The sequence below is a fragment of the Camelus ferus genome, chromosome 25, assembly GCF_009834535.1.
Source record: "Camelus ferus isolate YT-003-E chromosome 25, BCGSAC_Cfer_1.0, whole genome shotgun sequence".
Classification (NCBI taxonomy): domain Eukaryota; kingdom Metazoa; phylum Chordata; class Mammalia; order Artiodactyla; family Camelidae; genus Camelus; species Camelus ferus.
Window position 1 is genome coordinate 29,636,893 of NC_045720.1, and position 26,409 is coordinate 29,663,301.

Consider the following 26,409-nt stretch of genomic DNA (forward strand, 5'->3'; position numbering starts at 1 on the left):
GAGTGGTAATTACTTGGCTGCGGGAAGTGGGACAGAGGACCCAAGGATCTAACAATTCTAGATACCCACATTTGCTCAGCTCCAGGCCTCTCTCCTCTCCCTCACTTCTGGAATCCTGAGCCTTTCATCAGCATCTCTCTCTGATGATCTCTGGCATTTCAATGACACAGGCCAATCCGGGATTTTACAGAATAATCTCTTGGGCTGTTTCTGTACTGACCCCTAGGACAACGTTAGAGTGTAGCTTCTCTTGTTCTATTAAACTTGTTTCCACACTTTCATCCGTCCCATCTTCCAGCATTATGTCGAAATATATCTTTTGCCAATGATCCCTCCTGCATCTTCTTTGTCCCTGTGAATTTATCCTTTTATGTCCCTTTACTGTGCTTTTCAGGAGACAATGAAGATAAACAAATTTGGGTCAATCTGCCATCTTTAATCTGAAGCCATTTCCAAAATTATCCAGAAACTTTTACCAAACTATCCCAAATTTGTTTGTGCAAACAAAACCACAATTTATGGGAACACCTTTCTTTTTCTTTTTTTTTTTTTTTTTGATCAGTGGTGGCCAAGAATCCTTTCTTCTTCTCCAATACCTAACAACTCAGCTTTGATTGCATCCCATAGTATCCCCTGATTGGCTACCTACTTCTAAATTGATTGGTTGGATTGTGAAGGAGAAGACCCTCATGGATAATTTTATATTGTCAACCAGGAAATTACCTCCATTACCCCATTGCTTTGATTCTTTTGGCAAAGAGTTGTAAATGAATATGAAAACTCTTCCACACCCATCATGAGAATGTACTCTCTCTCCAAACGTCTTTCTCCATAAACACTTAAGTGCAGCATTGGTTCCCAAAGTGTGGTCCTGAGTGGACCGTCAACATCAGGTCACCTGGGAACTTGTGGGAACGCAAATTCATCAACTCACCCCTGGCCTCAAGAAACTCAAAAAAGTAGACAGCAGTCTGTGTTTCTAACAAGCCTTCCAGGTGTTTCTGATGCACATTCGAGTTTGAAACACACCAGTACAGCCTTCTGACTGTAGGAGGAAGTAGCACATCTTTAGCCATTGAAAGCCATCATGTTAAATTGTACTGTACGTGGAGTTTTCCAACAACTTTCAACAACCATGGGATAAGTAATGGATTTTACCTGTCTGAATTATTTCATTCCCAACCTTGTGATTGCTTTTATAATGGTTGACCACTGTCCTCCATTGGAGCAGTTAGTGTTTAAAAAAAAAAAAAAAAAAAAGCCTGTGATCTGCTACAGTATTCATCATAGATATAGGAGTTTCAGCACAGTTTAGAGTTTGATGGTTATTTTAGGTGGCAGCAACAAAGTAAAATGTCATATAAAAAGCTAGTGATAAGAGAGTACTATTTTTAGACTGAATTATTTCATTTATGAGATTAAAGTTTTAGTTCAATTCCCAGAAAAGAAAAATAGTATTGTTTATTTCTATTATCATTTTAGTGGTGGTCTTTAGCATCTATTATGATGGTCAATCCCATTTTCCTAAAGTAAAACTTGAGGGTTTGATGCTGAATTGTCAGTTTATTATGGTAAGTCTTTTATAATGAGACTGGGGGAGAAGAATGCCACTTTTGTGGCATCCGGGCAGAAATACCAAGTTTTATAGGGCTACACATCGATCAGGTGAGTCTCCCTGCTGCTTGTTCACCCACTATATGTTATACACAAGGCCACTAACGCAGGTCTGTCATTGAATCTACTGTGGAGCCAATGGCAGGTAACACCTCCTCGGTTGTTTTGCCCCATAAAAACACTAAGTTGTTCGACTCGGCTGTTATCCCCAAGAAGAAACCTGGAGAAGAATGAAATGTACCTGGATGCCTGAATTTGAAATCAACATAGAGACATGTAACTTAACCAACTAAGCATTAAATGGGACGTCTCTTCCAGTTTGGGGCTGCTTCTGTTTTTCATAGTTGCATGCATATGTGTATTTGCGTTGATACTTGGTGTTTTCCTGAAAGTTCTGGAACTAGCAATGTGGAATTCAGCTAGTAGCCTGAGGTTTGCATATCTCCTTCAGGGTAGTGAAAGTTTCTGTTTCTTGGGCTAGCTATTGGCAACTCTTCAACAGAAAGCATGGTCTTGTTAAAACATAGTGCATTGAATACATATCTTTATCTCCACTTCTTCCTAAAGTCCCACTGATGGAAGAATAAGAGAGGAGATGAGAAGGTTAAAAATGACAATAAAATTTGGAAAGTGGGGGAAAAAGTGGAAAGTGACTAAAGGAGTAGAAACTGATTCTGTTGAGCTGAGAAGGATGAACGTGAGCATCTGTAGGCTCTGAGGATGGAGTCTGCTTAGCCTAGACAACCTCATAAAGGCACAGAAAATTGAGTTTCCAATTTATCATTGAGGGTGGGAGTGAGTGGTAGGGCTGAAACCAGAGAGAATGAGTCAAAATCTTGCTTCAAAGCTTTCAGACCCCGTAGCTCCCCACACCCACCCAGCATAACCAAGCTCCTATCTGTATTATTTTGCTAGGGCTGCTGTAACAAAGTACCACGGATTGTGTGGATTAAACAACAGAAGTGTATTTTCTCACAGTTCTGGAGGCTAAAAGTCCAAGATCAAGGTTTCGGCGGGGTTGTTTTCATTCTGAGGCCTCTCTGCTTGGCTTACAGGTGGCAGTCACTGGCTATACCCTCACATAGCCTTTCCACAGTAAGCATGCTCATCTATGTCCTAATCTTCTCTTCTTAAAGGGGCACTAGTGATATTGGATTAGGGCCCACCCATATGACCTCATGTTGTCTTAACTGCCTCTTTAAAAGCCCTATCTCCAAATACAGTCCCATTCAGAAGTAAAGCATGCCTCAGAGATATTGTGGGTTCAGTTCCAGATCACCTCAATAAAGCTAGTATTTCAATAAAGTGAGTCATACAAATTTTTTGGTTTCCCAGCACATATAAAAGCTATGTTTACACTACACTATAGTCTATTAAGTGTGCAACAGCATTGTGTCTGAAAAAACAATGTGCATACCCTAATTAAAAAATACTTTATTGCTAAAATATGCTAACTATCATCTGAGCCTTCATCAAGCAGTAATCCTTTTGCTGGCAGAGAGTCTTGCCTGAATGTTGATGGCTGCTAACTGATCAGGGTAGTGGTTCTTAAAGGCTGGGATGGCTATGACAATTTCTTAAAATAAAACAACAATGAAGTTTGCCACATCAGTGACTCTTCCATTCATGAACAATTTCTGTATAGCATGCAATGCTGTGTGATAGCATTTTACCCACAGTAGAACTTCTTTCAGAATTGGAGTCAATCTCTCAAACCCTGACACTGCTTTATCAACTAAGTGTATGTCGTATTCTAAATCCTTTATTGTCATTTAAACAGTCTTCACAGCATCTTCACCAGGAGCAGATTCCACCTCAAGAAAACCCTTTCTTTGCCCATCCTTAAGAAGCAACTCCGCATTCATGACAGTTTTATCATGAGATGAGATCGCAGCAATTCAGTCACATCACCAGGCTCCACTTCTAATTCTAGTTCCCTCGCTATATCTGCAGTTACTTCCTCCACTGAAATCTTAACCCCCTCCAAATCATCCATAAGGATTGGAATCAACTTCTTCAGAGATCCTGTTAATGTTGATATTTTGACCTCTTCCCATGAATCACAAATGTTCTTAATGGCGTCTAGAATGATGAATCCTTTCCTGAAGGTTTATCATTTAGTTTGCCCAGATCCATCAGATGAATCACTATCTGTGGCAGCTACAGCCTTATGAAATCTCTTTCTTACATAGTAAGACTTGAAAGTTGAAATAACTTCTTGATCCCTGGGATGTTGTGTTAGCAGGTATGAAAATAACATTCATCTCATTGTCCATCTCTATCAGAGCTCTTGGGTGACCAGGTACATTGTCAATGAGCTTCAATATTTTGAAAGGAATCTTTTTTTCTGAGCAGTAGGTCTCAACAGTGGATTTAAAACATTCAGTAAACCATGTTTTAAACACAAGTGCTGTCATCCAGGCTTTGTTGTTCCATTTATAGAGCACAGGCAGAGTAGATTTAGTGTAATTCTTAAGGGCCTTAGGATTTTTCGAATGGTAATACATTGGCTTCAACTTCAAATCACCAGCTGCATCAGCCCCTAACAAGAGAGTCAGGCTGTCCTTTGAAGCTTTGAAGTCAGGCATTGGCTTCTCCTCTCTAGTTACAAAAGTTCTAGATGGCATCTTCTTCCAATATAAGACCTTTTTGTCTACATTGAAAATCTGATGTTTAGCGCAGCCACCTTCGTTCATGATCTGAGCCCAATCTTCTTCTGGATGACTTACTCCAGTTTGTGCATCAGCAGTTGCCGCTTCACCCTGCACGTGTATGTTATGGAGATGGCTTCTTTCCTTAAACCTCATGAACCAACTCTGCTAGCTTCAAACTTTCCTTCTGCAGCTTACTCACCTCCCTCAGCCTTCATAGAATTGAAGAAAGTTAGGACCTTGCTCTGGATTAAGCTTTGTTTTAAGAGAATGTTGTGGCTGGTTTGATCTTTTATCCAGACCACTAAAATGTTCTCCGTATCAGCAATAAGTTTGTTTCACTTTCTTATCATTTATGTGTTCACTGGAATCACACTGTTTCATTTCCTTCAAGAACTTTCTCTTTGCATTAACAGCTTGGCTAACTCGTTGGCATAAGAGGCCTAGCTTTTGGCCCTACTCGGCTTTCTACATGCCTTCCTCACTGAGCTTAATTGTTTTTAGCTTTTGATTCAGAGTGAGAGAAGTGTGACTATTCCTTTCACTTGAACACTTAGAGGCCGTTACAGGGCTATTAACTGGCTTAATAGCAATATTGTTGTGTCTCAGGGGATAGCAGGGAGAGGGGCGGGCTGAGGAGAGGGGGAGAGATGAGGGCACGGCCAGTCAGTGGAATAGTCAGAATGCACACAACATTTATCAATTTAGTTTGCTGTCATATGTGGGCACAGTTCATGATGCCCCAAAACAATTACAATAGTAACATCAAAGCTCACTTACCACAGATTACTATAACAAATATATTAATAATGAAACAATTTGAAATAATAGGAAAATTATCAAAATGTGACACAGAGACATGAAGTGAACAAATGTTGGAAAAATTGTGCCGACAGACTTGTTTGATGCAAGTTTGCCACAAACCTTCAATTTGTGAAAAACACAATCCGTGCAAAGCACGATAAAGCAAAGTGCTGTAAAACGAGATACGCCTCTGAATTTAGGGGAGGCACCATTCAGCACATAACACCATCCCTCGTCTATGCTGGCAGCAGACAGAAGTACATGCTAGTCAGATTGAACCAGGAAGACTGCAGGCTGGGGCACATCGAGGGAATCATCAAACCATCAGGAGTGAGGCACTGGACCTATAACAAGGAGAGTAAGTGAATGCCATATGCTAATCAGTGAGATACCATCTCCTGGCTTCCTCCACCCAGCTCAGGGAGCCAGGAATCATGGGTACCACCACCACCCATGCCTCTCCTTAAGGTAGAGATCAGAGGATCTTTCTTTGGCTAAATTATAAGATTCTAGAGAAAAGATCTACAGATACCCATGTGGGTGTTTCCCAATCAAAAAGAGAGAGCAGTAAGAGAGAAAAAAGGAAGAGCGGGAGGGAAGGAAGGAAGAAAGAAGCCTATTCTCTACCAAATCTCCTTTCAACAAAGTCCATCAGTCAACAAGTCCCACCCTCACACATAGAGCTTCTAAGAAGCTTTTTATGCCATAGTCTTAAATATAGATATGAGGTCAGGGGTCACCAGACACTTGAGAAAAGCCTCCAAAATAAAATATAAAGAGCGGGACAAAAATGTAACTAAAAGAGTGATTTTGAGGAAAACAGAGGGTCCAAGGATGGGCTAAAGATTCTATAATTAAAATATAAGAAGATATTGCATTCATGAAACAGGAACAGCATACCATTTAAAAGCAATAAAGCAACTATCAGAGAATCAAAAAGGGCTTGTGGACATTAAAATATAAAAGCTGAAATAGAGCCTTTCATGGTGTACTTTTGAAGATAGAATCTAGGAAACCTCCCAGAAAGTAGAACAAACAAACAAACAAACAAACAAACAAAAACCACCACCAAAATAGAGAGTAAAAGGGAAAAAAAAAAAAAGAGAATTGCAGGATCAGTTAAGAAGGTCTAATATGTGACTAAGAGGTGTTTCAGAGAAAGAGAATGGAAAGAATGTTGGGAAGAGAATTATCAGAGAAAAAAATTAAATGTGGTATTTAAGAATTCAAGTATTATTAAATCTTCTGATCAGCACAGTGGATTCTAAAAATTGAAGCAATTATCATAGGATTTCTGGGCTGATCTTTCCGGTCTAGATGAAAGAGATGAAAATAAAATGAAGCAAACAAAGATGAAATTGCTGAGATGCAAAAGATCAAGAATCAGAATGTGTTAGCTCACTCAACAACACTGCCAGCTTGAAGATGTTGGTGGGGGAAAATGCCTTTATATACTGAATTATATGCCTAGAAAAGTTATTGTTGAAGTATAAAAGTAGAATAAAAATCAATTCCAGAAATGCAAGTTCTAAAAACTGCCTCTCTTGCACCCTTTCTCAGAAAGATATTAGACAATGTGCTCCATTAAGACTTGGAGGAACAGAAAGAACCAAGAGAGAGATAGTCTTAAGATTCAGAAAAGAGAGGAGGCAACAGAGGAGAAAGTTTGAGGGATGTCAGAGAAATGATGACTTTTTTGCTAGTTTAGAGAATAACTAAACTCTGTCTTTCAGCAGAAGTCTCTGGGTTATGGGGGGTGGTGGTGGGAGGTTGAATCCTACTATTAATTTTAACACTGTGGAAAATTATATTGAGACACTCGTTAAGGATGTGGAAAGTGTTAGGAATAGGTACAGAGAAAACTAAGCAAATATTTAGCATTCAATGGCTCCAGGGGGCAGAAGGGAAGATTGTATAAGAATGGAAGTATTATCAAATTAATCTTACTACATAATTGGCTCAACAGTGAATGATGTTCATATGATCATAATAGTAGAATTACTGAATGATAATTGACTTAAAACTGGAAAGATGGAAGGAGGAGGATACTGGGATTGTGTGGGTGAGGAGGATGTGCAAGATTGTGAAAGAGTTAAGTCATCATCTATTGTAACAGAAAGTCTATAGCAGTTTCTGAAAACTCATGGATCAGGAACTAGCAACTAAACATCAGTTAGGAATGCTTTGGGCGGCCAATAATGTCAAGGCTGATTAACAGTAGTTTAGAAAAATAAGATTTAGTTTTCTCTCATTTAAAAAAAATGGTCTGAAAGTTGGCAGCCACTTGCTTTGGTCCTGACACTCAGTTCTGGCATCTCTTAGATTCTCTTGGCCTTTTTCAGGTGGACACAAGATAATCCCTTCAATGTTAGCCATTACATCTCTGCTTAAGGCAGTAAGAAGGGGGAGAGGGTCAGGCTAGCTTCACCCAAATCATTTATGGGGAAAGCAGTGCCAGCACTAACTTGGGAGCCTCCTGCATGCCTTCATCTCATTGGCCAGAAATTGGTCACAGAAGTGTGTTCTGGGTTAGCCAGTCAGCATACTATTTAGAAACATGGAGGTAAATGCTAGAATTTGGAGAAGAAAGCTCCAATAATGAAAAAATGTTACCCCTTAGGAGTGGGATTGGAAAGTAGGGAGAAGTGAGGCATGGATTGATATTTTTCAATAATATGAACTAGTATTATTTTCAATATTAGTACTCCAGGTAATTATTTGACTTTTAAAACTATATATAGTTTTATACACATATGTGGCTTATAAACACATATAAACATATATTTGCAATTTTGATCAAATAAAAGTAATCTTGAAAATAAAAGTACAATTGCAATGTTCCCTCTTTTTTCTAAATTTAATTTTATTAAAGTATAGTCGATTTTCAATGTTGTATTAGTTTCAGGTGTACAGCAAAATGATTCGGAGATATATATATTCTTTTTCAGACTCTTTTCCTTTATAGGTTATTACAAGGCATCAAATGTAGTTCTCTGTGCTGTATAGTAGGTCCTTGTTATTTATCTATTTTATAAGGAGTAGTGTGTATAGCAAACATGTGTTCCCTCTTGCCCAAGGTCTTCACATTTGCTATTCTATCCCCCTAAAACCCTTGCTCTCTTTGGCCCTCATCCAACTATCTCCTAACCTTCCTTCAGATTGGTGATCCATCATCTCACCTGCAGAGAAGCATCTTTGGCTCTCCCAGATTAGATACAGGAATATTAGGAAGATACATTTCTCCGTGATTTATTAGTGTAGTAACATGCTCCTCTTCTGAGAACACTTACCACAGTTGTAATTTCATACTTACTTGTGTGGTGTTTGATCATTGACCATTACCCTCCACCAGACTCAACGTTCCAGAGGGGCAGAGACGATATGTATGCTGGCTCGTCACTGTCTCCCCAGCGCTTAACACCATTGCTGGTATTAGGTCAGCAGCTTCGTAACTCTGAGCTCTGGGTCAGTGTCTTTGCAGTTGTCTGCCTCTCACAGTGAAACGTTTCATGTGCTTGCATAACCAAGTTTAAAAGCAGGAAGCAGGTAGACGGGGCATTCACCTTAGGGACGAACATCTTTCCCAGGGTCCCTGATCAGACTTCCCCTTGTATCTTATTGGCCAGAATGGGGTCACATGACCAGTATAGATAAGGAGCTGGATCCGCCTTCCATGAGATCAAGGAATCTTAATATTTGAATAAATATTTAACTCAATATTTAAATAAATCTGGGTTGTCTTAACAAGAAAGTAGTGAGAAAATGGCATTGGGTTAAAAAAATGTCACTAGTGATACCACCATATTAATAGCTTTGTAATACAGATGATAAATTTGATCTTCATAATGTAAGTAGCAGATCTGGGATTCAGATATTTACCTGCCTTATTCCAAAGTCTATCCCATGCCACCTCCTTATTTAAATGTGAAGTTCTTCCTGTATCAAGATGTGGTAGATTAGTCAGGAATGGCTTCACAGAAGAAAAATACCTTAGGCAAGGTCTTGAAGGAAATAACACAAAGTGGGTTGATGGAGTGAATGGGAGGGTGGTTGTGGGGTGTTAGATTAACACCACCCTCTTCATTTTCACTCTTGTATAAAAGTGCTTTTCATGTATCCCATTGATCATCAGAGCATCTCCCTCTATTTTGGGGATTATTATTGCTTTGATGGTCTAAATGAACTGTAAATAAACTGAGGAGAGATGACATTTACCCAAGGGGAAATGCCACAATGAAAGCCCAGAGACCAGGGCCGGGGCTGCAGCAGAGCAGAATGTTCTCTCTGAGATTTTTAATGAGGCATGCTCATTGTTGATGCCTTGATGTACTCTTAAAAATGGCTCAACCTGGAAAAACATATTCAAATAACCTAGTATCGTGAGACTGCCCCTTCCCTGTTTGATAACCTTCAGCAATTCCTCAGGACGCATAGGGCAACCTAATCCATGAACTGAGGTGTTCCTCAGTCTAACTCCAGTTGCCTAAATCCATCTCCTGCTCTTCTGCATAAAAAGGCCAGATTTGAATGTGGCCTGATGTGGGGTCTACAGGGCTACAGACTGGAGGGAGTTGTTACTGTCCAAGGCTTGGGACTCTCTCAAATGACAAGTATAAGCAATGCCATAAAACATGAATGAAAATTGGGAAGTGGATCGAAAATGCTGGAAAGGGTATTTGGAGGGATCTTAATGCTTAAGTGAGCCAAAGGAGAGATTAAAAGTGGGCCATGGGTATAGGATGTCAAGCCAAGAAATATGAGTGAGTAGATGCCAGTTGGGAGCACTGAGATTCAGACAGCAAACAATCTAGGGCAGTCATCTATGGCATTCGCTGCTGGGGATGGTTTGCTTTTATTATCCACCCTGGTTTTGGTACAGCCCCCTTCTTCCCCTGCATCACATGTTGTCAGTTCTTCCTGGGTGGACCTGGCTGAATGCCCTGACCTTTTCCAGGGTACTCGGGAGATAGCAGGCAGGCCTCTGTGTCACGTGCTGGTCCACTTCCCAGTAAACTAAGTTTTAGAGACAACCAGAGCAGTATGTGTTTCACTGTACTTTTTCCATCTCCTGTTGTAGAACTTCAGACAGAGATGTGCATGAGAAGGAGGTGGCTAAGCCTAAGTGACCCAGCCCAGTGGGAAGGGGATTGTCGTGGACTCGGGCACTGGATGCAGAGGTCATGTGAAGGAGGCCATGATTGGTCTCCAAGTAGTAATTTTCCAGATTGGAAGAGAGAAAATTTGCCAGAAAGAGAGCCCTATAGTGTTGCCTAATTTAGATGTCCTCCCTGTTTCTTAGGGCCAGTTGGCATTAGTCATCAGAGAGTGTCTTCAGAATCTGAGCGGCCTGTGTATAGCTCCTTCTGGCTCCTATGAAATGTTAGATGTTAGCGATGCACTAGGGCCTTGCTTTGTAAAGTGTAGCCACAGGTCAGTAATATTGTAATAACCAGGGAGCTTGTTAGAAATACAGACTCTCGGGCCTCCTGAAGTAGATCGACATTTTAACAAGATTGATATGCACGTTAAAGGTACAAGAAGCTGTTTTCTAGGGTTTGGAGATATAGCCATGAGTGAAAGCCATATCTCCTGGGGATTCAGGGCAAAGATGTACAATGGTGGGTAAATTGTAACCAGTGGACCAGTTGTGTTATGGCAGCACAAATTCCTCTTCAGAACTCACCTGGGATTATCAACAGATGGATCTCATTCAATGAACGGTTAATGGGAAACTTCAGGATGAGCTATCAGGTGGTCATCACCTAAATGCATCAATCAACTGTAGCATCACTAAAAGCAGAACAGCCAGATACCGCGGGTCTTCTGAGGTGTTTCACGACAAAGCCTGTGGCACCGCCTTTGGGGTGCTGTTACCTAAAAAATGAAGTTGAATCTAATCAAGCCTCTGGAAACAAGGAAGGGAGGGAAACAAGCTGAAGGACACTCCAAGGAGCCAAACAGACACATCTAGAATGTTGAGGAGCCCGTAGGAAATGGGCTTAGTTACTGCAACAAGTCAATGGCATGAAAAAAAAAACAAACAAAAACGTGGAATGGGAAAAAAAATCCACATTAAAATAGATGTAAAAGACCAACAACTGAATGTAACTTGTGGGCCTGGTCTGGATCTTGATTTGGACAAGGAACATGTTTAAGAAATGTGTATGGGAATCTGGGCATAATAACGTGCTATCTGAAACTGGCTGTAAAAGAATTCAACAGAGGGAAGGGGAGCAATAGATAAAGCCAATGTGGCGACAACTTTCATAACTATTGAATTGGAGTGAATATCTTTGGCAGATACCCCTTAGAGGCCTGCCCGTTTGCCGACCATCAGGAGCAGCAGTGGGTTTCTAAGGTGGCAGATAGATGGTTACTTGTATCATGAAATCTGTTGGATGAGCCTGGGGCCTAGAGCCGATGGAGGGGATTGTTAGGAGATCAGACTGAGGAAAGCAAGTTGATGTCTTTATGCTCTTGGCCATCAGTGCCAGGATGCAGGAGCCATGCCCCAGCTGGCCCAGGGAAGCAGTGGATTCCAAAAGGCAGCCTGGGCTGGTAGTTCCTCAGGTCTCGGTACCAGTGCTTGCCTGGTTTGATAAAAATCTCTGTGCAGGTGGAAGGGTGTGTCACAAATACAGATTCCTGAACCTCACCCCTGGGGATTCTGATTCACTAAGTTAGAGGCTGGGCCAGGAAATGTACATTCTTGACAGGCTCCTGTAGAGATTCCGTGGGCATCCAGGTTGGGGATCCAGAGTTCTAAGTGATTCTCGGTGGGCTGGCCCCTTTATCTCCAAGCCTCGTATGCTCATTCTCTCATCTCTCCCTCCAGGGCCTGCCCATAAACCTGGAACAAATAGGTTATAGATAAGTACCAGGATGTAATGTACATGATAAATATAATTAACACTGTTGTGTGTTATATATGAAAATTATTAAGAGAGTAAATTCTGAGTTCCCATCACAAGGAAAAAAATTTTTCCTATTTCTTTAATGTTATATGTATATGAGATGATGGATTTCACTAAACTTACTGTGATAATCATTTCATGATGTATGTGAGTCAAATCATTACGCTGTATCCCTTAAATTTAAATAGTACTGTATGTCAATCATATCTCAATAAAACTGGAGGGAAAAAATGACACTATCCGTTGAATACAAATTAATAATTGTGATTAAAAAAACATAATTAGACCTGGGATAAATGAGATGATACAGGATAAAAATGTTATCAAACTGGAAAAGAAGCTAGACACTTCAAGAGCTTGTTTTTACATGTGAATCAAGTCAATGAAATTGCTGCAAAATGTGGTTATGAATTTGATGTCAGAGCATGTAAACCTTTTATAGATGACGGCTTTATAAAAGCATCTCTTGAACATAGTAAACGATATCTTTTTGTACTAGCAATTGAGAAACACTGGAGCTCAGCTTGTACAAGATAGGACTTGCAAAATTAGAGGAACAATTTGTTGGGGTCCCCAAAGAGGCTCCCATTAAATTTCACTCCTTTTTTTCACCTAGGTTCTAAACAAGATGAGACACAAAATAAAGATTAAAGATGGAGTCCAAAATGTCATCTTCCCGACTGACAGAGGTACAGTTGAGGTGGTGACTTAATGGGGAACCAAACTGAGCCTACAGCCTGAATCGAGTTCCAGTCCCCACCTGGTCGCAGGCCAGCAAACTGCCACTATGAAAGAGCAAAGGAAAGCCCATGCTGCCTGCAGGCAGGTTCTGTTCAAGGGAATGAAAGACAGCCAGAAGCCAAAACATGTCCAGTTTATCTTCCCAAATTTTCAAATCAGGTAAGTCACTCTAAAGTCACCACAGGTGTCTCCTGTGGCTGAGATCATAGGTCTGAACAGTGCCTTCCAGTTAGCTCTACCAATGCATGATGATGATGAGAATTTATTCTTTTTGGAGGGGGGAGGTAATTAGGTTTATTTGTTTGTTTGTTTATTATTTTAATGGAGGTACTGGGGATTGAACCCAGGACCTTGTGCCTGCTAAGCATGCACTCTACCACTGAGCTATACCCTCCCCCCAATAATGAGAGTTTAGATGGGACCAAAGAATTCTTAGGTGTGACAACTGTGACAGGAAAAGATTTGGTTTTATGTGCTGTCTGGTGTACGCCTACACTGGTGAAACTCACTGTGACCTCTGATGGTGTTCTTGTGAGGGACAGAGCAGTGTCAGGGTTGCTTCTGAGCTCACTCTGTGGTGGTAAGATGTTCTGTGTTCGTGGAACGTGCAGATAGAAGCTGTTGAACTGCAGTACAATGAGGCAGCCCAGGTGTGTGTGCCAGTGTCGGAATACCTAACTCTGTAAGTCTCTTGGGAGTAGTTATCCTAAATATAAAAATAGGCACCTCCATTTGTAAACAGTTGTTTTCGTTATGAAATAGAACTTAAGTAATCTCCCTTAGAAGACTCAGTGGGGAGGACAACTGAGATAGCATTTTGGTGCATAAGGAACCGTGAACGTTCTGTGGTTCTAATGAAAGAGGAATGAATAGCTCCTCTATGTACAGGGGGCCTGGAAGCCTCTTCTCAGCCCTCGAGAATTCATTCTCTAGGTTGGGTTCCCACGGCACGCGGAACTTAAGCTTACATTGGTTGGATTTTGAATTGCAAGCCCATTTGAGCTAATGCATCCGGGAGGACCCAGGGCTCTCACAGAGTCCCAAGACAGGCATGCAGCTGGGTCTCCAAAAAGGGCTGCAGTCGGCAGCTGGGTGGCCACGGAGCCCAGAGCATCCTCTCACTGCCTGTCCTCATGGTTTCTCTCTGATGGTCCTTTCATTCTTTCTTGGCAAACTGCCTCGCTCTGCCGCTCGCCTGCAGGGTGGACAGAAGACTGCTTCCCACTCCACTCAAGTGTTTGTGGTTGAGCCATGTGGAAAAACCAACTCTCTCTCTCAGCCTTTCTCCCAGCCCTTCTCCCTCCCTCCTTCTCTCCATCCCTCCCACCCCTCAGGTTCCCTCTCCATTCCAAGTTCCAAGGAGAAATATATGATTGGCCTAAACTAGATCAGCATTGCCCTGTGGCCCAATCAGTTGTTGCCAGGCAGGCGGGAGCATGCAGGAGAAACAGGTCCCCCCCCCAGCCCCCCACCAACCACCACCACCAGTTTAGAAGGACTGGGCTCATAACCCAAAAGGTGTCCACTAAACATGCTGTAGTAAGTTTGTGAGATTTTCCCCCTGGCTAAACACACAAACATACACAGCACAGCTCTGAAACAAATTATTGACTCACTCCGGTTTCTGTTTTCCAGACTAGCTCAGTGGCCAAGATGTTAGTGAAAGAAATATGTGTGGTAAACTGAATATATGTTTGTTGTATGACTGACTGTGAAAATGCACAGACTCAGGCTGTACTTCCAGGGCAGAACACGCACACACACACCCCACTATGAGTGATGGCCCTCAGGATTCATTTGCAATCAGAAGAAGTTAGCTTTGCCTACTGTAATCAGAATTTCAATGGAAACATAAGGGTAACCAACAGAATCAAGGAGAAATCTGAACATCCAGCCTCAGGAGGGACAGAAACTGGGGCTGCTTTCAGGTTCTCAGTTGATGGTCTCCTTAGGATGCTGTCACACCATTTTCCATCCCTTAGCTCAAAATTCAGATCCCAAGGAGAAGGTATCTAACTGGCCTAGCTCAGGTCACCCAGCCCCCTGCCTCCCACCCCAGAGCCTTGACTGACAGTCCCACCAGATGGCATCCAATGTGACGAGGACAGGGTCCCCACAGCAATACGGGGAAGAGGGGTGTAGCCTAGTAGACAGAGACAGCAGAGGCCACTGCAGGAGCCCTCTGGGCTGTATGTGGTGAGATGGGGGTGGAAATAAGCTGGCTGTTGTCTGGTCTGTCCATACTGTCAAAAAGTCTCTGGGAAGCTCCCTACACAGGCACCTAGGAGAGACAGAGGCCTCCCCCAGCCGTGGCATCTAGCTTGGGCTCCAACCAGGAATGTTGCCTGATGATGTTGCAGGAAGCTCTCCAACATTTCTAAACAGGCTTCTGGGTGGGAATCTGGACCAACATAGCTTTGGATGAGTTTGACTCATCCTTAAACATCCTGGGGCACTTTCCAAATCATGACAACCAAAAAGAAATGCCTTTCCTGGGTCAGCAGGGGAAAACTTGAGCTGGTGCTTAGTTAAGGCTGTCATCAATTTAACCAGCAAGTCACTCACCTGAAGGACCTGGAGGAGATCCTCAGAAGTGTATGGAACGAGCAGTTGCCCTTGAGAGTCTCTCCAGCCCTCTAGATTTGGACATTGCTGGCTGGGTGGTCTTATCTCAAAGGGCACAAAGGTCAAGTCACACACTGTTCATTCCAGATCCTGATTTATTGGACTAAAGCAACTGTCCAGGAGTCCGTGATGACCCCTGTGGCTGCCTCAGCCCGTGTGCCCACCCTGCCCACCGCTGTCCCAGAACGAGGAATGCCTAGCTTGGGACGGATCCATCTCAGTCTCAAGTCATACCCCTGCAAGGCCCCTGAGTGCAGAATCCTATTTGTTTTTTTAAAAAAATCTTTCCTCATGGCATCTTTCCAAAGCATTCAGTCTAGTTTGCATAGAAACAGCAACTCTTTTTGTTTCCTCACTCATATTTCCTTAATTTATGTAGTGCTCAAGTAAATCACTCCCATTGCAAGAGGCATGAACAGGTTGATGACAAACACAACCTGCCCTGACGTGCTCAGCCCTCAGCTGAGGGGGCCCAGGTCTCCTGGAGGACAGCCCCCAGCTGTGGTGGGCTTCCTGCCGATTACACAGAAATATTGACAAGGGATAATTTCAGTTGATAGGGTTTTGGGTGATTTTTTTTTAGGTACTATTTTATAGTTTCTGACATTTGCATGAGTTTATATGACTTTTTAGAATCAAAGAAAAATATATGTTTTCAAAGGGTCTGTATTCACCCCCTCTATATTTTTGGTACTTATTAAAATGGTACAAGAGAGAATTTTCAAGGATTTTGCTAATAAAAGAGATTTGGCAAAGGGACAAAAATTTATTTTTTGATAATGATTGATAGAAGAGAGTCTACCCTGCATTAAGCAAACCTTTACATACAAATGGAAATTGGGATGAGAATTAACCTTTATAAAACCCCCCTTAAACGGGCCAATTAAGATAGGATTGTTTTAGCTACCTTATTTAGTTACCTTAGCATCAAGTATTTTTCTAATTTCTTTTCTTTTTTTTTTTTACTTTTTAGTAATGAAGCTCATTTCAGTAATCCCTATTGGAAAATAGATTACAATAATCACTCATAATCTAACCACTTAACTGTTGTCATTTTTATTTCAAGTTATTTTCTGCCCTAGACCTTCAGACCATTTAATAAGTCTTACCCATTTTAGTCTCAAAACAGGATTCAGAACAGGCCAGGGAGATGGTCTTGTTCCCGTAAGCGAGGTTCGGAGCCCACTCTTGCCTGCTTGGCCAGAGGCTTCTCTGGAGACAAGCTGGCTGTGTCCCTGAGGGACACCTGTACCCTGGGATCACTAAGGGCCACAAAGAAAGACTAAGGTCATTTATTTAGATGATTTTTGTTCTTTGTGTTCTTGTGTGTTTTAAGAACACACAAGATACTTGCTTCATCTCATCTTTCAGACACTGTGTATTGATTACTTCAGGTTCTTGGATCAGAATTTGATGTAAGCATGTGAGATATTTAATCTGCCACTTGGGATCCTGTTTTTAGTGACCTGAATACCCGTTTGGAGAAAATTTACATGAGTTCATTCAACATGAATTTTAAAGTTGTCTACCTTTGTATGGAAATACAAAGCAATCGGAAATAGGCTAAATAATGCCCCCCCATCAATCTTTTTAATTATACCACGCCCCGACTTTTTTTGTTCTGTGACATTTTCTGCAGCTGTTATCAAACCGCAGGACAACTATTTTCATTAGGATAACTTGCTGGCACTTTCCTGTGTTTTAGTCCAGGAAAACTGAAGGGTAGAATTCAAACAGAACCTTGTTTACTTTTTCCACACTTCAGGAACCAGACTAAATTCAGTCCAAAGAACCCTAGGGGGAAAGACAAAAAAAAAGAAAAAAAAATGTTCTTCGTGGTACACAACTGAAATTAGCAAAGAAGACTTTATTTACACTAGACATTATCATCCAATTGAACAGAGGGAAAGCAGTTGTCGATAAGGATAGATAGTTGTCTCAGAGAGCAGCTAGTGATAAGATGTGATCATCAAATGGTGATTTAGAGGCATTTAGACGTTAATAGAGTCGAATTCCTTGAGCTGCCCAATTTTGGCAGACGGAGCATTACATTGGGACAGAGTACACTTTTTCTGCGTGTCCTCCTTGACAGTGCTTTGCCTGGGTTCCAGCTGAGAGTGTATTTTCTCTTGGGTGCTTGTCTCTTGGTTGGATTGGCTTCAGGGGAGGAGAGAGGCCGGCAGTGTGCCTCTGCTCCAGGTTGAGGCTGGTGGCTGCAGTCAGTCTGTCCAGTGGGAGGGCGGCCTCCCACCTCCTCTACTTGCTCCCTTGTTTCCAGCCTTTGGCACCCAGTGATGGACACTGCTGCTGGACTCTGGTTTTCTACCTCGGTGAGCATTCAACAGTCTGTTTTGATGCCTTGCTTTTAGAGCTGGGTTTAGCAAAGCAAGGATGGAATTGCCGTCCTGGGAGTCAAGGGAAAAACGATCCCGCTCGTGCTTCCTCTGGGAGCTTGCAGCTGCTCTAGCCCAGGAGGAACTTCTCCCTGCTGTGTTATGTTGGATTGAACACAGTTGCCACTTTTTAAACATTTTTTTAATTCTAAAAACGTCCATTTTATGTGATTCAACTGAATAGTTGAACTCTGGAGCACAGTGGGGTGAATTAGGGCAAAGGAGGAAGGAACTGACATTTACTGAACACGCACTATGTGCTGGGCATGCTAACACACTCATGCCTTGAATTACCCCAGAATACAAACCACATGAGGGCAGGGAGTGTGCTTGCCTTGTTCACTATCGTAGCCATATTCCCAGCACAGTGTATGGCTTTGTAGATATTTGCTAAACAGATAGATGTGAAGCAGTGGCATAAAATAGACTAGAATTTTTTTTTTTAATTTTGTTGAAGTATAGTGATTTACAATGTGTTAGTTTCTGGTGTACAGCAGAGTGATTCAGTTATACATATAAATACTCTTTCACTATAGGTTATTACAAAACACTGAATGTCATTCCCTGTGCTACACATTAGGACCTTGTTTATCTATTTTATATATAGTAGTTTGTATCTGCAAAGCTCAAACTCCTAATTTATCCCTCCCCCGTCCTTTCCCCTTTGACAACCATAAGTTTATTTTCTATGTCTGTAATAACTTCTAATGAAGAAGAACATGAAAAAGCTTCCCTGAGAGCCCGCTGACGGCTGAGACCAGGCAGGCCGAACGGTGCCATCTTGGCAGACCAGACGTACAGTTCTGCACCCCTGCTCTGCCTCCGGTTTCCAGGGGAAATAATAACAGTAATAAAGAGGAGAAGAGGAGGAGGAGGAAGACAGTAAGGATGAGGAGGAGAAACACTACGGAGGCGTCTATGTGCCCGTCACCACATATGCAAGATCTTTGCTTGCATTATTATTTCGTGTGCTGCTCACAAAAGCCCATGATTATCCTCGTGTTACAAACTGAAGTCACTTATCCAAAGCCACGTGGGGCGTTTTAACTTGGCTCTCTCTTATTCAGAGACCTAAGATGGAAACATCATCATATCATCAAGAAGGAGCCTAAGAATCGCTAGAGAAATGCACGGTTGGAATATTAGAAAAGAGTCTATCGTTTATCCTGTCTTCTTGTCATAAAGCATCATCAAGTTTGCGATTGTTCAGAAATTTCCACACTCTCAGTAAGGCCCTCGGGGACAACTGCCCTGTCACTAGGAATAAGGAGAGTGTGGGAAAGGATGCTGCTCCTGCTAAAACCACCCTTCAGGACAGGAGGCAAGAGAATTGTAGGAAGATCGTGATGGGCCCGGAGAACATGGCGGGAAGAAGGCTGCCTAGTATTGAGAACAGGAGCGAGGATCCTGGAGCCCAGGATACTTAGCCTTGAAACCTGGCCCCACTGCGGGGTTTACTGTGTGTCCTTGGAAAAGTTACCTCTCTTCTCTGAGCCTTAGTTTCAGATAAGAATAAAAGGGAACTAATAATGCTGACCTTATTGGGTAAGTACAGGATTTAAAATGAGGGTGTTTGTAAGGGACCTGGTGCACATGAAGAGTTTAATAAATATTGATTCTCCTCCCTCCTCCTAGGGATTAGAGAAAGCAAATTCACTTTGCTTAAATGCATATAGAAGGTTTCAGATCCCTTCTTAACAGTGAGGATCTTTGTTGGTGAATATGCAAACCAAAAATAAAGAAAGGTTAAGAAACCTTGGCCAGTGGCATCCCTATCTCTCTTTAAGATCAGCCTTATCTCCAGGGCTTTCCACCTTAGGAGAAAGCAGAGGCTCCTGTCTGAGACGTGCTGTCTCCAGTGGGGGTGAACCCCCTCCTCCTCTGACTCCAGCCCATGCTGGGCTCCAAAAGAGTTTGGCGTGGAAAGTCCTCCCTCTCAGGGCTCCCTTTGTCATTTGCACTGGAGCCAAAGCTTAAAAGAAAGGGCAAGGGTTAGGGGGCGGGGACTGGTGGTATTGCAGCTTGGTCCTCTTGCATGCTAGGAAACGTGCAAAAAACAGAGGGCAGTTCATCAGAATCCAGAGCTGCTCCCCTCAAGAATCCGAGCAAGATCAATAACGTATTCCCGTATTACTGTGATCATTTTATTGATACCCTCTCTCATCAATATCACACTGATCACAGGTCCAACTCAACTGAGACCTCCCCGTTCTCAGCACACTTTGCTTTTCCTTTATAAGAAACAATTTCACCTATGTTTTTTTTCCAGTTGTAATTGTTTTCTTTGGACCCTGATGCTTTAGTCACTGTTTATCCCTGCTCATCAGAGAGCTTTCATTAACTCACATCGTCTAGCTAATTCTGTCTTAGAAGACCAGTTGGATTTGACACGCTTCCTTGAGTCCTTCAGGGGCTGGTGTTAAACTCTGGGCCTCCCGCACCATAAGGTGCTGCAGGAGGCTGGGAGAGCCCGCCTTGCCCGGTGGTGCGCGGTCTACTTTCCCTCTTTTTGCTCTCACGTCGTTACCCAAGGCAAACATCTCAAATGGACCATTTAACCCCCACCCCCACCCCCACTTTCTTTCACTTCTGTTTGAGCTCAGGCTTTAAAAAAAAACTGAGTCATTCAAATTGACTTATTCAAACTGACAAAATGCAGTTTTTTACAACTGTAGCCCCCCAAACACAAAAGGGATAGTCTTTATTCTGTACAGGATCAAAAGGAGAAGTAAAGTGATTCAAATAGCTGTTTATTTATTAGGTGCAGGAGGGCCGGGTGGGGGGCAGGTTTGAGCCTGGGCTTTCTATCTCCTCCCCACTTCATTCCTCTGCTATTAGACCTGAGTACTTGCCCTCTGGGCAAGCAGGCTGATTACTTCTGTGAGGAGACAGACTGCTGTTCATTTGGCCCACAGTTTTTTTTTTTTTTTTTTAAATAACCAAGATTTTAGCCTACTTTTAGCTTGGGGCCAGATCATTGCTCTGGGACCCGCAGGCGTTTGCATGCCAAGGAAGGGAAAGGCCAAGGCTGAGATGTGTGTGTGTGTGTGTGTATGTGTGTGTGTATCCACCTTTCTGGATTAGATGGACGCAAGCCAATTCATTTCCAAAAGCTTGCGTTTTCTCCAGCGCACGCTTCCCCTTAAACTTAACACCATGCTATGGTTACCTGGAGGTGTTACATGCTATGAGAGTGATACTTACCTCACAGAAAGAATTCAAGACACCAACAGCCACACTGACTTTGCTGTTCTAAGATGCCCAGAACCTGTTTGGAAAGAACTACCTATGGAATGAAGAATGATTCCACCATCACCAAGAATATATCAAACGGTGACCAAATAAATGATTTTCAGCCTTCACGATGCATGGGGTTCCCCTGGGGGTGATTACAAAAACATGCGGTTGTCCAAACCCTGCCCTGGGTGTGCTGATTCAAGGGGCCCAGGTGTAATTATGTTTAGAAAGTTCTCCAGGTGATTTTAATGAGTAGCCAGGGTCTAGAACCCTTGGGAAAGGCTCTCTCTTTTCTCAGAAAGATCCAGAATTATTTTAGAAGAATCTGTAAAATAGTTTTGTTGTTTGGTGGTCTCTAACTACAGAAACTAGAATTATTTGATTGTGCTTTAACTAAATAATTCTTCTATTCTTAACACTATGTGAGGCTCTAGACCTCAGTCTCTTGAAGAATTGAACTGTAAGATAGACGTTTAGATTATGTGTTTCAAAGGCCCCTCCCAGTTCTGATTTTCTGCCATCTCATGACTTTGAATCTGCTCATTGCTCAAATTCCTGAAGAGGATTACAGCTGGAGGAACTGTGTAGGAACTTTGAAAAGGCTGAATAGATAGATTGGTAGTAGTACTCTGTAGAGCCAAACAAATAGATAGTTCAATAGATAGATAGATAGATAATAAATAACACTGCTCTGTGGAGCCAGATCTTAAACATGGTTAAGAACACAGACTTATTGAAGCTCAGCCTCTTGTGACCTTGCACAGATTACTTAACTTCTCTGCCTCAGTTTTCTCACCTATAAAATGGAGTCAATAGACAGTACCTGCATCATAACATTTTTGAGAAGATTACATGAGTTATTCTGTGCAAATACTTTGAGCACTACTTGGCTATATTACAAGTACTCAATAAATACTTTCTGTTATTATTATGACTCCAAGACTCCTTCCTTTGACCCAAGTTCATTTAACGACAGCTAAAAATCCCTCCCTAGCTTCAGGTTTTACTGTCTCATTAGCTGAGTAAAATTCACATCCAGGAGAAGAGCTAGCTCAACTGGTGTGAAGGCATATGAGTCGCTGGAATCCTATGAGAAAATCTTACCTAAAAGGGACAAAATCTAGATGTTTTAGTAGTCATGCCCCCACATGGGCTTATAGGAGCTGCTGTAAACTACTGGCTCCAGACAGAGAACGCTGTAAGGTCCCCCATCAGAGCATCAGTCAAAGGTTTTAATTGTGTTCTTAGAAGTACTCAGCCCATCTTTCCTCAGAAAAGAATCCAGCATTCTCTCTGAAATCACACAGAATGGGGTGGTCTCGGGTTCTGCCGCTCGCTCAGTGCTTCTGTAATGCCATGAGAGACCCAGGCAGTGTTTAGCGGACTCTGAGTCCCTAACCTAGACCATGTTCTCTAACACAGGGCATGCCCTGGCTCTTCCACTGCCCAATTTCTTTCCTGGCCAGGATCATAATTCTGAAAGGGTCACCGTGACCATGAAAGAGAGTCACTGTTTATAGAAGCATGATTTAAATGCTCTGCTGCCATATGCATTTTAGCCTTGGGTGGTTTTTAAGCAACCAGAGAAAATAGGTCCAATGCTTGAGGGAATAGTCCCTACTTCAAGTGAGTCCAAATAGGACACTTTTATTTGTGCGGAAGACAACGTAGGAGGCAATGATTGATTCACGTGAGGATTTCTCACCTTACATCCTTGTAAGATTCTCTTCACTGGCTTTCCCACTGCCTTTCCAATACAAGTTGATATACCAGCATTGATTTGATGTTTGATGTTAGAGAAGGCGATCAAGTGTCAGAGGCCCCAGGCAAGGGCAGCGCACTTGGCTTCTGCCAGCCTTGGCCGCACCACCAGCTCTTAAAGCTTCAGCCTCTTTGGCCACTGTGCAGGATGAGCAGTAAGCTGAGGGCCCTGTCCCCGGCGAGGTCTGTTTAGAGATGACTTTGGGTCGATCTAGCTAAATATTTGTCTATTTTGTTGGTCTTTTCAAAGTACCAGCTTTCAGTTTTATTGATTTTTCTCTTTGTTTTCTTGTCTGTTTCATTCAATTTCCACTCTACTTTTTATTATTTCCTCCCTTCTGCTTGCTTGGTTTAGTTTGTTCTTCTTTTTCCAGTGTCTTACGATGGAAATTCAGGTTATTGAGTTGAGATTTTTCTCCTTTCTTAACGTAAGCATTCACAGGTATACGTTTCCCTTCAAGCACTGCTTTAACTGAATTCTGTACGTTTCAGTATGTTGTGTGTTCATTTTCATTCATTATAAAGTATTTTCTGATTTCTTTTGCTCTCTCCTTTGACTCATTGATTATTTAGGAGTGTGTTGTTTAATTCCCACATGTTTCTGGGTTTTCTCAATTTTTCCTGCTGTTGAGTTCTAATTTCATTCCATTGTGGTCAGAGACCATACTTCTTATTATTTCCCTCCTTTTAAATTTATTGAGCTTTGTTTTGTGGCTGTATTAATTTGTTTCATGACTGCCATAACAAAATATCAGAGACTGGGTGACTTAAACAATAGGAATTTATTTTCTTGGTTCTGGAGGCTGGGAGATCCAAGGTCAAGGTGCTGACCTATTCGGTTCCTGGTGAGAGCCCTCTTAGCAAAGCTTACAGATGGCCACCTTCCCTCTGTGTCCTCACATGGTAGAGTGAGAGAACACGAGCTCTCTGCTGTTTCTTTTTTCCTTCTTCTTTTAGTGAAGTATAATTGACACACAGCTCTGTACAAGTCTAACATGTACAGCATGATGACCTGACTTACATACATCATGAAATGATTACCACAATAAGTTTAGCGAAATCCATCATCTCATATACATACAACATTAAAGAAATAGAATAAAATTTCTTCTTGTGATGAGGACTCAGTATTTACTCTCTTAACAATTTTTATGTATAACACACAGCAGTGTTAATTATATCTATCGTGTTGTATATGACATCTTTAGTACTTATTAATTTTAAAACTGAAAGTTTGTACCTTTTGACTGCTTTCATCCAATTCCCCCTTCCCCCACGCCCTGCTCTGGAAACCACAAATCTGATCCCTTTTTCTATGAGTTTGTTTGTTTGTTTGTTTTTGATGTATAATTGACCTACAACACATGTTAGTTCCTGAGACACAACATAGTGTTTTTTGTACATTCTAGACATTTCTATACATTTCAAAATGATCACCATCATAAGTCTGGTTACAATCTGTCACCATACAAAGATATTACATAAGTATTGACTGTCTTCCCCACACTGTACATTTCATACCCATGATTCATTTATTTTGCAGCTGGAGGTTTGTACCTCCTAATCTCACTCACCTATTTCTTTTCTCTCCCCACTCTCTTCCCCTCTGGCAACCAGCTGTTTGTTCTCTGTAGCTATATATAACTCTGTTTCTGTTTTGTTATTTGTTCATTTGTTTCATTTTTTAGATTCCACATCTATGTGAAATCATACGGTATTTGTCTGACTTTTTTCACTTAGCATAACACCCTCTAAGTCCATTCATGTTGTCCCAAATGGCAAGATTTCATTCTTTTTTTAATAGCTGAGTAATACCCCATTGTATATATATCTACTGCATCTTCTTTATCCATCCATCCATCAGTGGGCCCTTAGATTGCTTCCATATCTTGGCTATTGTAAATAATTCTCAGTGGACATAGGGGTGCATGTATCTTTTCGGGTTAGTATTTTTGTTTTCTCCAGATAAATATCCAAAAGTGGAATTGCTGGATCATATCATAGATCTATTTTAATTTTTTGAGGAATCTCTATACTGTTTTTCTTAGTGGCTTCACTAATTTACATTCCCACCAACAGTGCATGAGGATTCCCCTTCACATCCTCACCAACACTGGTTATTTGTTGTCTTTTTGATGATAGCCCTTCTGACAGGTGTGAGGTGATATCTCATTGTGGCTTTGATTTGCATTTCCCTGATGGTCAGTGATGTTGAGCATCTTCTCATGTGCCTGTTGGTAAAAACTCTCAACAAAGGTGAAAATGTTCTATGTGCACTTGAGATGATGTATATTCTTTAGTTGAGGAGAGTATTTTATACATGTCTGTTTGGTCTGATTGGTTTATAGTTTTGTTCAGGGCTGTTTCTTTGTGATCGTCAATGGGGTGTGGAATCCTTTAGCCACCTTTGAAGAGTACTTCAGCTGTGTGAAGCATACAGTAATTCAGCTTCTAAGGATTGTTTATATGTATGAAGTTATATAATCACAGATTCCCTATAAAGCAGACAAGTAATGTTATTAGTAACATACTTTTTATAAATGGACGAGTAGAGGCCTGGAGTGATTAACTGATGAACCCAGGATCACAGTGAATGAGTGGCTGAGCAGGGAAAATGGTCACATCTTTTGATTGCTCCCAGTGTTAACCTTTCCATCAGCCTAAACTGCCTTCCTTATGAGCCAGTTACCATGTGCACAGTGTGTGTGTGTGTGCGCGCACACATGCAACACAGAAAGTGCACTAGGCAATTGCAACGTTAAATTTCTGCTCATCCTGGAGCCACAGCCAGGTTTAGTCATTCTTGGAATTCCTGTACCTGAACAGGGTGTAGTGTGGACTCTATTTACACAACACTCTCCTCTCCCTCTTGCCCGAGGGAGAAAGGGGCTCTCTCTGGAGCGAGCAGAGACCCTCCCCCCACCTTATCTTTCCTAGCTGGAAGCCCACAAGCATGCCTGCTGCCTTCTTGGACTGGGCTGTGGACGTGACCTGGGTGTCAGACTGACCATTAATAAGGCAGATAAGCTGCACCCAGCTTCTCTCTTCTGTGCTTCCTGCCTTCCCTCATTCTCACCTGGCTGTCAACACAGGAGGCACTTGATCAATATTTATTGATTTGGTTTGTAATGAGGCCAGGCTAAGCTGTACCCTAGTTAATGAACTAGTGATTCAGCAAGAGGTGGGGCTGACAGATACCTGGGGAGACGTCCAGAGTCTCTCTCCAAGAGGGATGACAGAGGAAGACTGCAGGAGAAAACAGGCAGCACCTGGTCACGCCTGGACTCCAGTCCTGCCGTGAGGCCCCTCCCCTCCTGGGGGGGCCGCGGCCTCTGTCTGCTTGACGGTTGTCACCTGCGGGTGCTCAGTCTAACAGCCTCTGGGGTTTATTTCTGCCTTAGCTTTTCTCTCATTCTGGGAAATGCTTTATTCCTTTGCTCACTTGCTTTCATGCTCACGCTCTGGTTCAACAAATCACCTACTGAGTGGCAGGCACCAAGCAGACCTGGGGTGAGAGATGGGGAGGGAGACGCAGAAATAAAGAATGAGCCACTGCAGCTGTTGACCCCATCTTGCTGGGCGGAGGGAGAGAAGGGGTGACAGACATCCACGTGGAAAGCAAATACTGGGTGAAATTAGGTTAATGGCTCTTGGGATGAGTCCCACACA

At 42.1% G+C, this 26,409-nt stretch overlaps 1 long non-coding RNA gene across 5 annotated transcripts in view; it reads left to right on the forward strand.

Annotated features, from left to right (window-relative positions):
• Positions 1-26,409, forward strand: part of LOC116659881 — a 77,137-nt gene that overhangs the window by 3,162 nt on the left and 47,566 nt on the right. For all 5 annotated transcript variants that reach the window (XR_004315254.1, XR_004315251.1, XR_004315252.1 and 2 more), the window contains exon 2: positions 12,600-12,883. This is a non-coding gene — a long non-coding RNA (uncharacterized LOC116659881). The remainder of the gene's footprint in view (positions 1-12,599; positions 12,884-26,409) is intronic.